General features: G+C 38.7%; 1 long non-coding RNA gene across 1 annotated transcript in view; it reads right to left on the reverse strand.

The window, feature by feature from the left end:
• The window catches only part of LOC141571901 (uncharacterized), a 196,287-nt gene extending 184,940 nt beyond the window's left edge, over nucleotides 1-11,347 (reverse strand). The window contains exon 1 of the long non-coding RNA XR_012496949.2: nucleotides 11,204-11,347. This is a non-coding gene — a long non-coding RNA (uncharacterized LOC141571901). The remainder of the gene's footprint in view (nucleotides 1-11,203) is intronic.
• Between the last annotated feature and the right edge of the window lie 1,477 nt (nucleotides 11,348-12,824).

Below are 12,824 nucleotides of genomic sequence, written 5' to 3' on the forward strand. Positions count from 1 at the left end.
AAAAAAAGGACAGAATTACTAGGTTTTGTGTGACTCACTTTGGTTCTTATGAAACTCCATGTTTCTAGCTGTGTTACTCTGCAATTCTAAACCACAGTGTCAGATCTTGCTCCCTGGAGACCTCTGGGATTGACAGTTCAGCCAATTCAGCCACTACTAATAGCTCTGCCCTGAAAATCTTACTAGGTCATAGTAAACTGTTACCTCTGAAGAAAAAGTACTACATGAGGTAAGTGTATCGATGACTCATAACAGTTGAATAACTTCTCTACTTGAATCATAATTACATGGTTACAATACCTTGTAATGCAAGGAAAAATATAAAATTGATCAGTGATACCTCCTTCATCAGGTAGTGTTTCTTATACTGTAGCCTGGGGCAATTCCTTCTGAGAGACTAGGCATGAGGACAGTCAATCTGGGTGAGAAAAGGTTTGACACAGAACCATCGCCATAGAGTAAATTGACGTTTGTTTTATGGCACTGGTTCTCCAACTTTTTTTAGCGGGCATCAGAATCACCTACAGGGCTTGTTAAAACAGAGATTGTTTGTCCCACCCCAGAGTTTCTCTTGCAGTACATGGGGCCCAAGAATTTGCATTTCCTGCAAGTGCATCATCTGGCCACCTTCCTCTGGGCACTGAAGTTAATGTTTGTCGTTTACTGTTCACATACCAAAGACAGCATAGAGTCTTTCCCAAATAAAAGCCTCTATCTTTTTTATTCAAATGAAATTGATATAAAGTAAATGACCCAATTAACATGCCAGTAGTTAGAGTAAAACCTCTGGAGGTTTGTAGTCCCTAAGATTTGTTTCCTTTCTTTGCCTGATACATTTCTCTGCCTTGCCACCATCAGAATTTCTACATTACTATTTACCTCCTCATCACCTTCAATTTATTATCAATTAACTCAAAACAAAAATCCTTGAAATCATATGAGTAGGTTAAAAAAAACAAAAAAAAAAACTCTCGAAAACAAATTATTATCACCATCCTCATTGACTTGGAAGCACAGTTATCTCTTGTGAATGCAAATTCTTAAACTCAGTTTTCTCACCTGCATTGAAAGACTGGCAGATTTTATGACCACTGATAGAACAATTTTATGCCAAATAAATTTTAGCCCATTTCGTTGATGAAATACTTGGCAGTAATGTGAAAATGGTGAATTCTGACTATGTTCTTAAGACTTTATTTACTTGAATATTTGTTGAACTAGCAGTTATAAAATTCCTGGTGTCTGTGAGTGAGAAGCATACCAGTTGCTCAGGACAGCTTTCCTTGGCCGCGGCTTAACAGAAATGTCTCTTTGGGGACTCATAAAGAAGATACTGATAAACAACATACTTAAGAACATTGTTTCAATAAAAACTACAATCACTTCCTGTGACTGCTTCTCTTTGCCTGCCTCAATGCCCTTACTGAGGGCATGATGCCAAATGCAGTTCACTAAAAGCGATTCCACAAGGGGCCAAAGCAATTTGGTCCAAGTATGTACATGTCTGGAAGACTGGCAAATATTAGAAAAATTGGACAAGTGACTGGAATGTGTATCCTTTTGGCACTGCTCTCCAAACCTTATTCCTTCAGACAAAAATCTAAAAGAGTTGGGCAGCTGAAACGCAAGAGGTGAGGCAGCGATCAATATAGAGTGTGTGTAGGTGTCCCTTACCCCTGGTGCTGCTGGTCATGGTTGGGGTGCTGCTCTCATTGTTTCTGGAGGTGTTGCTACGGTAGGTGCCAGCTTGCAGTGAGAGGAACATAATGATTTCTTCCTCCACTTGCATCATTTTGCAAATGTGCAGGGAGCCCTGGCCTTGTTTGGAGTTACGCTTGGTCTTGTGGCACCAGCTGTATACATTCTCCACGAGAAGTTTCAAGCCTGCTGGGAGGTATTCTGGCTGATTCAATGGCTGTTATTTTGTGGAGCCGCATGCTGAACTCAAGTCCTATTTCTTGAGAAGAATGTTTCCTGCATAAACCCCATGAACTGCAAGGTACCTGAAAAAGCATCTTGTGATGACTGTTCAGAGCACTTACAAATCCTTTGTATTGACCTTTACAGAGAGGCCTAAAGACCTGCTCCACACACATTTGAATATGATAATATGTACTCTGAGAAACGTAAAGGGGAATGAAAGAAATGCTGTACTGTGACTGTTTACATACATTTAAATAAGCATTCTTATAAATAAATGTCTAATCATTATGCTGTATACCTGAAACTAATATAATATTATATGTCAATTATAATTGAAAAATGTAAAAAAAATATATTTTTAAAGAAAAAAACATTCTTAACCATTATGTATATTATGGAGTAGAGAGGTGATAGAATGTCCAAGGAGTGTATATCTTGGTAAATAGACTATAAATGGATCCAGAAATGTCTGTGCAGAGGGCCCGCCCCAAAATAAGGTACTATCAAATGGTGTATCCTAAAAATAGAACTACCTATTTGCCTCCCTTTTTCTCCCTCCCTCTCGGTCACATGGCTCCATAAGGGAAATGGAGCTTTCAATAAATAGGGACCTGCAGTTATCAAGAATGCCAACCTAGTCCTTTTATTGGCACATAAACAGAGGGACAAATGCCCAAACAGATTGCTGATTCTTAAATATTTCTTTTCCTTTGGGAAAGCTAACTAGAGAGTTTCTTTAGAGTCCAATTCTTTTTCCAATTTCTACTTTCTTAATAGCTACCCTCTCTTTCCAAGATAATAAAAAACTAGAAATTTCTTAATTTTTTATTTGGGCAACTGAAGAATCTAATTTGAGTTTGAAAACTTTGGATTGGATTAACAGTAGACCATAAAAAAATGAAATATAATAAAATATAATAAAGAAGCAACTTACTACTCTGGAAAGACCAAAGTAAGAATAGATTTTTGTCTCTTTAACTTGTAGTCCTATGAATACCATTTTTGCTTGAGATTACGCACATTTATTGTATACACCTATTTAGGTATGGAAAATAGACATCAAAAATGAGTTTTTAAATGATATTATTAATCTCCATCTCAAGAAAGTCAAAAATGTTAACTTTTGAGTAGACTTATTATGTCAGTACCACTATATTTTGTGTGGTAAAAAAGTCAAGCAAAATAATGGAACATTTGGTATTAAGTTATACCTTTTATGGAACTCATTTCTCCTTTAACATTTCAAATAAAATCTTGTTAACTGAAAATTCTGTTTTAGCAGCATAAGTTTCAGAAAGTTAGGAAACATATCCCATTCTTATTGGCATTGTACACAAACCTGGTACAAAACATAAGTTTTGGGGTCAATCTGCCTATGATTTATTCCTGGCTATGCCATTCTCTTGCTGCTGGGGCAAATGACCTAAATGCTTTGTTCCTTCTCCTCAATAAATGAAGATGTTAACAATGACTATCTCATAGATCAGTCAGTGAAAGAATTAAATATGTTAACTCATGGAAAGATATTAGAACAATGTCTAGCACATGCTCAAAAATGTCTTCAAGTAGTACTTTCTTATTTCACAAAGTAGTACTTTATGAAATGCATATTCCTTAGGCACTGCATCTGTGTGTACCAAATACTTTCAATGAATATTTTTTAACCCCACAATCTTCTCATTTGGCTACAAACTTTATTATGCCTAAGACTGCCTTACTTAAATCAGATGAGAAAGACAATTTATCAAAAACTAGAAGTCTTAGTTTAATGGCAACAAATCTACATTCCCCAAAGGCCCTGATCTTTGTTCTTGGATCCCCGATGTATTCAAAAGTAAGCTTTGATCCATAACACAGAAGAAGCCATATACGTTTGTATAAACAAAGAAGGTAGACAAATAGACAAACTTTTTAATAATCTTGTTCACAATCACAAAATATCCTTAAATTAGTTTCTAATGTCCTGAAACAATATCTGGTTGAACAGAAAAGGAATGCAAAAATAAAATGAACCCCAATTGAAAATTGGAAGGAGAAGAGGAGGGCTCTTTTGATTACTTTCACTGCCTGGTTATCAGACATCCATCCCAATTTTATTACTGTCCCCCTGCTGTTCCCCCTCCAAATGGGAAAGAAAAAGTTACCACAGGTGGAAAATTGCTTCTGGCATTAATCCTTCTAGTTCAGATCAAGAATATGGCTATCAGTAATCTCTCCTGGAATAGCCATCATTATTCATTTCAGTACCGTGATGAAAATGCAAGGGGAAAAAAGGTTTTTTGGTCTCTTTCAAAGAAAAAACTCATAGGACACATAAAATGAATGAGCATCTACGCACACTGAAATCCCAATTTCATCCAACTAGATTAGGAAGCAAAAGCTAGGTCTCTTAGGTATTTATTCTCCTAAGGGGTTTGCCAGAAGGCAGACTCCTAAGTTATCAAACTCAGAATTTTCCTCAATTCCTTCTTTTTTCCGTTTGCTTCTTGCGGTTAACTCCATTACTAACTTATAGCGATAAACACCTGGAGTCTATCAAAAACAAAGAGAGGCTTATTCAGTGGGTACAGCCCTGCCTGGTGAATACCCTGAGCAGAAACAAACTACATAATATAAGACTTGAGCAGGAATATGTTTTTTATGATGTGCCAGCATAAGGGGGATCAAAGGCTAAAGCCAAATAAATAGCAACTGGGCACCAGCGGAGGAAACATATTTAGACTTTAAAATAATCAAAAACAAACCCAAAGAACACTAACGCCCTCCACATTCAGCAGTCATATTTTCCTTCTTTTTATACATGGCTTAAACCTGTCAAGAGTTTTTGAAGCTAATCACTGAAACTAAAGAAGAATCCTGCCTTTTACTGAGGTTGTGACAATAACCATAAAGAGTGGGCATGAGTAGATAGACCCTTCCCCCACTCCCACACCAAGCCTACCCCCTCCTCTTTCTCTATTGGCCTATTTACCTTGGCTATGTTATGGAATTTGCCGGCTGACATTAATTCATTGATTGAGCTTGACTCCTCCTTATCTAAAACATCTCTAGGCAAACTGAAACAATCTGTCTGCTATCCGTTGATTGGCAGGGCAAATTTTTCCAGGTGGTACAACTAGCTCCCCTCAAATGCCTGGCCAACCTTATTTCAGTCTGGCAGAATGATGGAAAGAAGGCCGGAGCAACCATTGTTCACTGCCATGTTTAGTACCTGCAATGTATTTACATAAACAATTTTGAAAGATTAGTTGTATTGAAAAAAAGTTGAGGATGGGGGGCCCAGCGCCAGGAGGAGGAGGTAGATATGAGAGCAGAAAATTGACAGGCTCAACCCTGAGGGCAAAAAGCTACATCTGTATTTGATTTGTCAGGGATTTACATTAGTGAAACTTTAACTCTGCAGATGATACATAAGATTACACTTACAGAACAAGCTTATGCAAATATAGCTTAAACACCATGGTATGTGGCCCAGACAGTGAATTTGGCAGATTTCATTGAGTCTGGTGGCTGGATCTAATAAATTCATTTACATGAAGGATTAGAACATCTGGAAAAGTAGCGTGGTGGTTTATTGAAACATAAATAACATTAATTGAAAGGTTACAGGTATGCAAAACACTTCATGCAGGCAATGCAAAATGTTACAAAGCTGCTTCCCTATTCAACCAAGGTAACAGAGAAAAATACCTTGCTAACATAAACAGAAAAGGTAATTTCCAGGATCTAATTTAAATGTCTCTTTAGATAGTAAGAGTTAAAGAGGCAGCCCATTTTTTCATCCTGCCTTTGTCATGAACCCTCTTCCAAATTTGCAGTGCTGCCCTCCTGATACACATCTCAGGCACTAATTAGCAGCAGCAAGGTAGTGCCATAATTAAATTTATTTTCAGTTACAAATCCTCAAACTGTCATGCCATTTTGCAGACAGAAAAGCATGGTTGAGGTCTCCAGCCATTTCTTCAATGAGTTTATTTTTATTTTAGTGCTGTAATGTATACTCGCTGGTAATGTGGATTGCCGGTTAATGTCTCGTGGAGTTGGTTACCATAAGCATAATAACAAATTACCCAGAGGAAAATGAGCAAAGATTGATATCATATGATTTAAAAGCTGAGAGGAAAGCTCGGGTGGTTTACAATCATTTGAGTACCTCAAGATTAATTTATAACTTGGTAACCCATTCAGACTCCCCTTCATCATTTATCCTCAAATAAAGAGATGACTTAAGCTGCTGGGTCACCCAAAAGGCCTCCTGCCCATAGCAATGGCAAGCCATTCCTTTTAAAAGGATCGTTTTCATTATAAGTCATTATCAAAATGCTGACTTTGAGAAGTCATGTAAATGAGGAAACAGGAAGTCTGGTATTCTCTCAGGTATGGAGACTGCATGGAGCCCACTTCAGAAACTACGTGGATTTGACAATGTAATCAAGTGAAAGAGTTGTTTGACCAAAATTGAAAAAGAACCCCTGGCAATCTTTTTTTTTTTTTTTTTTTTTTTTTTAAATAAAAAATAAGATTTAATGGAGTTATTGATATACTTTGGAGAATAATAAGATGTAAAAAAAAGAGACAAACATCCTAAATGATCTTACTTCCCGTAATAAGGAAGTAGATAACATGAGTTTTCCTTTTAAAGCAGCTAACAGTCTCAGAAAAATAGAAGAAATCTTTATTGCCCATTCACACTTCAACCCTCACCATCATAATTACAATTCATGGATTGTATAAAATTTTAATACTGCTCATGATAGAGTTTCCATCAGAAATTAAACATACCTGGAAACTGAAATTGGTCACGAGCAATTGCCACAGTAAGTTTTGTTTCTCTATGTGGATGTTTTTAAAAAGACAAAAAAGAGCAAAAATTTGTCTTAAATAGCTAAATACAGTGTTTCTCTGAAAATAAGACCTAGCCAGACAATCAGCTCTAATGCATCTTTTGGAACAAAAATTAATATAAGACCCAATCTTATTTTAACATAAGACCGGGTATAATATAATAATATAATATAATTTAACATAACATAATATAATATAATACCGGGTCTTATTTTAATATAATATAAGACCGGGTCTTATACAACATACGATCCGGTCTTATATTAAATTTTTGCTCCAAAAGACGCATTAGAGCTGATGGTCTGGCTAGGTCTTATTTTCGGGAAACCATGGTATAATATGCACTATGCACATTGCAAAAAAATTAAAAAATCAAGTCATATTTATTAATTACCATGGCACTCAAAAAAACAGAGAATTTGATATTTCCAAATTTTCACACAGAAATGTCATTTAACCACACAGTGATAGAATATGAAATATTCATCAGGGAATATATTTCCAAGAAATTGTCCTTATACTGTAGTTCATCCAATAAGCTGTCTCACTGTTGCTGTTCACATGAAACAGCTAGCCAACAGTTCTTCTGTGATACCAGGAAACACATCTTTATGTATACTGATATTGACTTGCCTGAAAGTTTAGGGAAAAAAAGTATTTGTCTATGAATGGACCCCATGCTTAAAAGAGAGGTCAGGGCTTCCTGACAAAAAGTGCAATCTTCATAATACTTATCAGGCCTTGGTGGCATAATAACTTATGCTGTAATCAGAATGACCAATTAATAGCCTACACATCTAATTAAATCCTCAGGGTAATCCAGAATGGTAGTTTCCTCGTACACTTTCAGAAAATCTAAAATTAGATCTTAGACACCAAACACCGCTTGGTACTCATCAGTATTTTTGACACTGGAATGGCACAGTTTGATAGAAAGTACTCACTGACTTGCATTAAATCACTCGATGAGGTTCTGATAATAGTTTCTCAGCCACGTAGGATTTTAGGGAAAAAAATGGTGAGAAGTAATGCCTGGAGCTCACAAAGGTCAAATTCAATACTTATTTCCTATGACACATCTTCCATAGCATTTGTCAGTTTGACCTTAGTAAATAAGACTACCTATTTCATCCATGTAATTTGAGACATTATCTAAATTTTAGAAAAGAGGCCATGTAGCCTCAGTACTTAAAAACAGTGTTGTACATTTGTGAGAAGCTTCGTTTGAAAAAGAACAATTTGTGAACACCAAAATGGTGGAGTGAAAGGCCCACTTGGTGCACAGACAGGAATCTGGTTGAGAACTTGACCATTTACAGTGAGACCTTGAACAATTTATTCAGTGTGTCTTATTTTTCTAGCTATAAAGTAGGGCTAATAATAGTACCTACCTGATGGCACTGCAGTAAGCATCAAGTGACTTAATATATACATATAATGTCCTTAGAATTGTGCCTGGCACATATACAAATCTTTGCTATTATTGCTATTGATACCTAAGTGCCCAGCAGAAAACAGCACATAATAGCTACAACTTGCCAATATCTTATATTTCTAGAAGGAGCTGAAAAATGACAATAGGTTGCACAGAATAATTCAACAATGTAAACTCACTTAATTCCAAAATAAGTGATAACCAGAGGCCTGTGGGCAGCTCACCACTATGGAAAAAGAATTTCTTAAAGGGAAACTTTGAGATGATTAAGAATAACTGGTTTCTGAGACACACAACAGAGTAAGAAAAGCCGTAGTGTAAAGACATCAGTCACAGGAGTCAAGAAAACAAAGTGAAAGAGAAAATTGCAAGAAAAATATATGTGTACAGTATAGTGCCAAAAAAATGTTTACATATTTTAAGAGATGTTATCTTAAAGAACCATTGAATCCAGGGATTGAAAAGAGAATATAACCATTAACAAAAAAGATGTGACTTCCCCAAAGCAGTCTTAAATAGAGATGTTGGGAAGCAAAGGTCTGAGAAATACTAATGTCCTGTCAAATTAAACAAAGTACAGAATCTACTCAAAGCCTGATGCTCAGGAGAGGAGACCCAAGATGGCAGGGTAGATAAACACTGTGCCTGCTTCCTTCCATGAACATATTAAAATTACAACTAAAGTAAAAACAATCAACCTGAAGAACCACCTGAAGTCAGGCTGAACAGAGGTTTTATAACTATGGATATAAAGAAGATGCCATGACAAGACTGGTAGGAACGGGCAGAAACATGAAATGGGCTGGTCCCAAACTTTCATGTGGCAGATGAAAATTGGAAGGGATACCTGGCTGCAGAGGTTCCCCATAAAGGAGTGAAGGACCCCACACACCAGGTTCCCTAGCCCGGAGTACTGGTGCCAGGAAGAGGAGCCCCTACAACATCTGGCTGTGAAAAACAGTTGGGATTCCAAGGTTCAGGTGGGAGGGAAGGCTGTGGGAAACCCAGATGTCCTCTTAAACAGCTGGTGCACAGACTTACTTGCTCTCAGGCACTCATCTTGGGCTCCAGTGAAGAGACAGTAATGCAAGGGGCATCACAGGCATACAGGGAGCAGACTGAGGTGTGTGGCTTCGAGGCAGGCTGGAGAACAGTCACCATTTTCCCTGTGAGGGATCTTTCTCCTGTGAGGCTGGCAGGTGGCCACCATTTTTAATGTATTGAGCCCTTCCCCTATGCTTACAGTCAAATCTGAATCTGATTGGTCTGCTGAGCTCCAGGGCTCTGCCCTGCTGACTCACTTGGACCCCACCCTATCCAACTCCCCCAGAGACACTTTCTTGTTAAGCAGTCAGCCCCACCCACCTTGCAATCTTCCATGGAAAATTATGGAGACTTTTCCTGAGTAGCTCCAGCCTCAGGACTGGCACCAAACCAGAGTCCACATTAACCGGGTGACCACAACGCTTGCCACTGTAGTGACTCCCTGAGACCTTGCCTCACACAACTTGCATACTACACAAGGCTTTATCAGCACCTGAGCTTTAAGGAAGCCAGCAGGTGGCACCAAGACTCGGATTTTCTGCCTTTTCTCAGAGCTACCCCAGGCCCAGTACTGGTGGCAGCTGTCCTCAGTTCTCAGCGTGGCTTCTCCCACATGCCTCCATGTTTAGCTCAGACAGCAAAAAACTGAGGATTGCTTTATAACTCCTACAGGTAGTCCCCAGCCAGTCACAGGCAGTGGGTGACCTGGGCCTGCACCAGGGCCCCTCCAAAGAGGTCCCAGAACCAACATACTTGGAATTGAAAGAACAAAATAAAAGCAAAACAAAAAACAAACAAATACATACGGAGAACATTTTGATGGTTGCCAGAAGGGAGGGGGATTGCGAGTGTGGGTGAAAAAAGGGTAAGGGATTAAGTATCCTACAAATTGGTTGTGGTAATATAGGATATAGAATAAGGAATATAGTCAATAATATTATAATAACTATGTATGTGTCAGGTGGAAACTAGATTTTTGGGGGTGATAGATGGAAGGGGGTTGGGGCAGGGTGGAAAGGTGAAGGGAATCAGCTAAGCAGAAACTGATAGTTGTACTTCTGTAGTCATGGGGATGTAAAGTAAAGCATAGGGAATATAGTCAATGATATGGTAATAACTATGTATAGTGCCAGGTGGGTAACTAGACTAGTCAGGGGATCACTTCTTAAATTATATAAATGTCTAACCACCATGCCATACCCCTAAAATTACTAAAATAATATGTCAACTGTAATTGAAAAACTAAGAAGGGGGAAAGGTGAAGGGCAATAAGAGGTCCAAATTTCCAGGTATAAAACAAATAAGTCATGGGGATGTAATGTACAGTATGGGGAATATAGTCAATAATATTATGATCGTGTGGTACGGTGTCAGATGGCTGCTGGACATATCATGGTGATCTATTCTTTAGGTATATAAATGTTGAACAACTATGTGTACACCTGAAACCCATAAAATACTGTATGTTAGCTATATTTTTAATAAAAATCTTTTTTAAAAAGAGTCTGATGCTCAGGAGTGGTCAAGAGCATCAGACTCTTAATTCCAAAACAAGTGATAACCAGAGGTCTGTAGGCAGCTCACCAATATGGAAAAAGAAAGAAGCATTTCTTAAAGAGAAATCTGGAGATGATTAAGAGTGACTAGTTACTCCTGACCATCAGACTCTTTACAACACCTGGATGTACTTCAGATTCCACAGGTATCACTAGCCCAAAGATGAACTCATTTCTTCCACTTCCCACTCCTCCAAAAAACTCCTCCGTGTTTGTCAGCAAATGACAGCACCGTAGTAGATGCCCAAACACAATGCCTCCCTTCCTCTCTTTCACTCACCTCCTGAGCCAATAAAACAGTAAATCCTGTTGACTCTGCCTCTTCCAATCTTTTCAAACCCATCCAGCCCATCACCTCCTACCCACTACCTTGTCAAAGAAATGTGATCGTTTCATTCACCTGCTTCACGTCTTCCATTGGCTCTCCTTTGCCTATAAGTGGAAGTCGAAACTCTGGTTCTTTACTCCAGATGGGCATGGGAGACACGTAGGGCACCAGTGTTCTGTTAGTCTGTGATGTAGAGAGCTTTAATTCTTTGGAATGTTTTTCTTCTCGGTCTAGGTCAGAAAAAAAAACAAAAAACAATGACAAGAGAAAGTGCCTCACCAATCATATCGCTCCCCATTGAGCCAGTTCATTAAACTTTCTCTATCACACAACATACCATGAATTTTTCACGACTCTGGACATTTGAACATGTTATTTCCTCTCTCTCCAACTAGCAGGCTCCCACCCATTCATCAAGATTTAGCTCAAATGTCACCTGCTCTATGCAGCTTTCCCCACCTTCCCAAGGCAAACATTCCTCTCTACTGTGTTGCCACATCGCTTTTGTAGCTCTCTCATGAAATATATTTTTCATTTAAAATCTCAATAGCCAGGATCTCCAGGGCCAAGCACAATTCACAGGAGGTACTTAATAAATGTCTGTTGAACAACCAAATATAGAGGTGTCTGAAATGACAGTTGCATAAGAAGCAGGTAACAAAGCAAATGTATCAATTAAAGTAATTCCTTAAAGACAGATGGATGGAAATCAGCTAAGCAGAAAAGGATTCCCAGAAGATATGGTTGGCAACAAAACATAGTTAAAAATGAGCTGAAAAAGTCTCAGAAGAAAAATCATTTATATTCCAAATCATTATTTACTTGTGGTTCTAACCTTGAGAACATGTTAGCTGAATGAATGCATTCAGACTTGTGGGGAAAATCTAAGTCTCTCATTTTCTGGTACAAGTCAAGCAGTATACCAACTATCCCTTTTGCCAATCATTCTTTTAGCCCTCAATCTTGTCCACAAAATGTACCCATTGTCAGCCTTTCCATACACTCCTCCCCACTTCTGAATTTCCTGTGTGTACCACATTCGTGGGCAAAATTGGGTGGCAGTGACTACTTGGCATTACCACACAATTAGGGTGCAAAAAAAATGAGTGAGGCGCCAGCCCTGACAGGCCAGTCCGCTAAGGACATTTCCACGATCCCGCAGAGATATGGGGAGGGCAGTTGCAGTCAGGCTTCAGCAGTAGTTTACTTTCCCTGCCACCACACTTGAACTCGCAGCCATACCAATCGATTCCAGGGATCTGTGTCCCCCTTTCTTACCTCAGCCTGCCCTAGTGTTGGCTATTTGAAGGTGGACACCATCTATACTCATAGGCTGGGCCTACCATAAGGAGAGCTGCTTATCTCTAAAGGCCCAAACATCAATAACCTATATTCTAGTTATTTTCATAAAATAGTTCTGTGGTTTGACACGGTCCCAGGGCACTGTGCGTGACTGTGAAGGAGGTTAGTAGGTCAGTTTTAAAATTTGACCTCTAAGATTTTGACACCATCCTAATAAGAGGTGAAGTCTATGTCCTTCCCTCTTGAATCTACACTGTGGGTCAGTTCCTTAGGAAGCCCAAGCAGCTCAGGGAGAGAAAAAGCAAGGCCCCAGCTCAGAGCCCTGGCGGAACTCTCACGCTGACAGCCAGCACCAACTTGCCAGCCGACAAAGATTCTTTGCCTGAACAAA

The sequence above is a fragment of the Rhinolophus sinicus genome, chromosome 2 (assembly GCF_057876585.1).
Source record: "Rhinolophus sinicus isolate RSI-liver-muscle chromosome 2, RSI-T2T, whole genome shotgun sequence".
Lineage (NCBI taxonomy): Eukaryota > Metazoa > Chordata > Mammalia > Chiroptera > Rhinolophidae > Rhinolophus > Rhinolophus sinicus.